The sequence below is a fragment of the Zingiber officinale genome, chromosome 4A (genome assembly GCF_018446385.1).
Source record: "Zingiber officinale cultivar Zhangliang chromosome 4A, Zo_v1.1, whole genome shotgun sequence".
NCBI classification, from domain to species: Eukaryota; Viridiplantae; Streptophyta; class Magnoliopsida; order Zingiberales; family Zingiberaceae; genus Zingiber; species Zingiber officinale.
Genome location: NC_055992.1, coordinates 26,045,857 through 26,050,254, shown reverse-complemented (window position 1 = coordinate 26,050,254; position 4,398 = coordinate 26,045,857).

Sequence of the window (4,398 nt, the reverse complement as noted above, 5' to 3'; positions counted from 1 at the left end):
GTTTTATGGAGCCTGCTAGGCATTATTTTGCATATGGCACGGGATCTTCTAGGTTTGATTTTTCATATTTTCGTACGTCTCTAGAATCACTTCATGAGAAGCAAGATTCCCAACGAAAAATGTTGGAGGGGCGCTTCTCTTTATCTGATGATCAGTTTAGGGAGGTACAAAATCATTTTCAGTTTACGAGGAATTTTCAAGGTCAAGTGGCTGAGTTTGTGCAGGATTATGATACTGATCAGGCTAGGATGAGAGATTTTATGCAGAGTATGACGCTTACTAGCCAACAAGTTGATGCTTTATATGAGTATCATAGATCCTTGGGTGAGATTCCAGGTTTTCCTAGTTTTCCTATTGGCCAACCACGTCGTAGACCTCCTTTCCCTCGTCCACCTCCACCTCCTCCACCATACTGATTTCATCGGGACGATGAAAAGTTTAAGTCTGGGGGGGTGTCATGTATTGTTTAGTTTGGTTTTCAGTTTTTAGTTTTTGATTAGTTTTTCATGTTGGTTCTTATTTTCTTTGCTTGTTGCTTTATTTTGCTTGTTTTTGAAATAATCATGGCAAAAAAAATTTTGAGAACATCAAATCTTCACTTATATGCTTTCTTGGATTCAAGTGAAATGTTAGCACGATTATTGTCTCGATTCATGATGTTCGCATGATGCTACTAGTAAACTTTGTGTAGTTCTTTTTTCTATCTTGGGAAGCATTAATAAGCTAAGAATCTTATGGTGATGAGTTTTAGTTTTGGTTCAACCTTAAGGATTTTATCTTCACTACACTTGTGCTTGATGCTTGAACAGTTGATGTCATTGAAATAGTCATGATTCATCTTGTTTGCTTAGTACTTGGTTTCCATGGTGATCTCTCAACTTTCATTTTGGTTACTGGATGTGGCTCAAATCATTAAAGCTCATTTGGAAAAATCAAAATATCCCAACATGTGTGCTAAAAGTACATTTGTGAATAAGTTTTGCACAATGCAAACACTTATAAAAAAAAAAAACAATAAGGGATATAAAAAATAGTTGTCATGAGTGGAATCTAGCAAGTCACCCCTTTGAGACCGAGTTAGGTTACTGGGGAAATGATTGTTTAGTTTCTCTTGAGATTGAGCACACCTTTGAGACCTTGGGTTAGTTGAGAAATATGAACCAAGTGAACGGTAAGTAAGTGCCTATCACTGGTTACTTGTCTTTCACTGGAAACATTAGGAATTCAAATTTGATGATGACTTGACTAGGACATGGATTGAAACTTGAAGGGTGTTGAGTTACTTTTACACTGCGCACAAGATTCTTATGCTTGAACCATACTTTACTTGTTTCCATGATCAAGCTTGTTAATGAAACTTTTTGATAGAGTTAGGAAAGTGCACTGGGTTTTATGAATGTGTTGTAGAACATATGAATTTAGACTGCAGCATTTTGCTTGAGGACAAGCAAAGGTTTAAGTCTGGGGGTGTGATGTGCGAAGATTATATACTCTTTTATGCATGTTTTTACGCACATTTACATACTTTGAGCATGCTTGATCTATGCATTTTTATACTTGCAGCTTTCCTTTTAGCATATTTACTCTTTTGGTTCGGAGATCTGCTTTTTGTGCATTTTCTGTACACAGGAGTCGATTTGGTGAAGAATCTACATCTTTGGGCATGCATTGGAGGAAACGAAAGGAGAAAGCACGGGGCCGTGTACCTCACACGGCCATGCACTGGGATGGAGCTCGGGCCGTGTGGAGTTTGGCACCAACAGAAGAGGAAGATGACATGGCCGTGTGGACCTCGCACGGCCGTGTCAAGATTTGAAGCCAACCAGAGCAGAAGCCTTACATGGCCGTGTGGATCTACACGGCCGTGTGAGACCAAGCAGGCTGTGGCCGTGTGCACCACACGGCCGTGTAGCATTTCCAGAGAGCAGAAGGGTTCTGGCCGTGTGGAGTCACACGGCCGTGCAACTTTGGCAGAGAGGGAACTGGACATGGCCGTGTGAATCTCACACGGCCGTGTCACGGGGCCGTGTGGCGCCCGATTCCCTCCTCTATTTAAACCCTTCTTCATGAATTGAAAGGGGATCTCTCCCCCTTTGGGAGAAAGCAAGATTTGGTGGTTTCCTCCCATTCTTGGGAGGATTTCTGGGCGATTCTAAGGGAGATCTCGACGATTTCGACTCCGGAGCGAGGATTGGATCCGAAGACAAGGCTTCTTCGTAGATAAGTTTTCTCTTTCCCCCTCTTCTTGTTTTCTTGGATTGGGGATTCAAGGAAAGCTTGTAATCTCTATTTCTTCGGATTTTCTTCCTCGATTCATGGAGTAGATCTTGTATTCTAGGATTAAGGGAGTATTTGTATGATGGATTGATGTAATCTCTTATGGATTTGCCATTTTCTTGTTTCAATGACATTATCTTGCTTGTATCAATTAGATCTTGAATGATTGATGGTGATTTGTGCTTAATTCTCATTCTTGATTGATTGTTTGGATTTCTTATGGACTTTGTAAAGATAAACTCTCACTCGATCATCCGAGGGATCCACGTGACAGGTGCAAGCCCGTGTAAGGACGTTTGAGAGATAACCTTGAAGAGAAAATATGGATATTCAAGAGAGTAGGATGGATTTTATGATTAGCTTCTTGTATCTTGATAGATTAATGAGTCGTGGGCTTCTACGTTGATATCCGAGGAAGGCATAGTAATAGGTGCACTTCTGTGTAAGGACAACATAGGTTCATGTCTAATTAATCCTATTTAGATACATTTCTCAGTCCTTAGCCGGTTGTCTATTCCAAGAGGGAACCGACAACTTTCTACATGTTTGGCAATTGAGGGATAAGAATTGGTGAACTATTTACATCCAAGAAATCTTACAAAGAAACCGAAACTCCTAGAATCTTCCTTTATCATAACCCAAAACACTAAACTCTTGTTTGTTGATCTCTAATACTAGATTTGTTTACCTTTACTTTGCTTTTGAAACGATTGGATAGTTGTTTAGCTAATTCGCATTGAGACATTTCTAGTGCTTATTCCAGTCCCTGTGGATACGATAATCTTTTATATTACTTGCGACATTTCCGTACACTAGCGGATAGTAACAAGTATACTGTGGTTCCACAAGAGATAGAGGTTGTTACCGTTAGGAGTAGACGGAGTCTATAGAGAAGGCTCGCAACTTCCTTGGTTTGGCTCGATATTTCCGGAGATACATTTAGGGTTTCTCTCGGATTGCTATGCCAATTACACGCTGGACCAGGAAAGGTGTGAAGTTCACTTGGACTGAGGATTATGAGATCAGCTTCCAGGAGCTGAAGCGGAGACAAGTGTCGGCTCCATTTTGATTTTACCTTCTGAAGAGGATGGATTCGTGCTTTATACCGACACATCTCTACAGGGTTTGTGCGCTGTTTGATGCAGCACGGCAGGGTAGTCTCCTACTTCTCGGCAGTTGAAGGAGCATGAGGAGAACTACCCAGTATATGACTTATGGCTGGCTGCCATTGTTTTGCTTTGAAGATTTGGCAGCAGCATATGTTCGGTAGTACATTTGAGATTCTCACTAATCATAAGAGTCTCAAATATATATATTTTTACCCCGAAGGAATTTAATCTCCGACAGAGGAGATGGATGGAGTTCCTGAAGGATTATGGCTGTACGATTGACTATCACCCGGGGAAAACTAATATGGTTGCCGACGCACTTAGGTAGAAGTCTAGAGAGACTTTAGCTTGCCACCGAGTTGTGGTCACAGATTTGATTCAGGGTTTCTCCGGGTTAGGCCTTCCGAAGCAGGGACAGACAGAGCAGGGTATTCTGATTACCATGGTTGCTAAATCCTCGATCAGGATGAGGATTCAGGAGGCCCAGGTTGGAGATCAGTATTTACTGTCCATTGGCAGCTAGATAGCTTTCGGGCAGCAGACCGAGATCACACGAGACGAGGAGGGTATTATATACTTCCGAGGCAGATTATGCGTACCTCAGTCTCATCCGGTCTTACAGGAGCTACTTCAGGAGGCTCATCGCTCTCGATTTGCGATCCACCAAGGCGTGCACGATGTATTCCACGTATCCATGCTGAGGAGATACATACCCGACCCGACATATGTGTTGACAGATATCTCAGTTCCCCTTCAGCCTGACGTCACCTATGAGGAGGTTCCGGTACAGATATTGGACCGGAAAGAGCGTCAGCTGCGGAACAAGACTATCCTGCTGGTTAAAGTCGAATGACAGCATCATTCGGACGAGGAGGCTACTTGGGAGCTCGAGGATACTATCCGAGCTCGATACTCCCATCTTTTCACTTGAGGTATGTGATTTAATTTACTGTTCAGCATTTATATGTTATATCTGTTGTTAGTACTTGCTGATGGTAGATAACGAAATTTG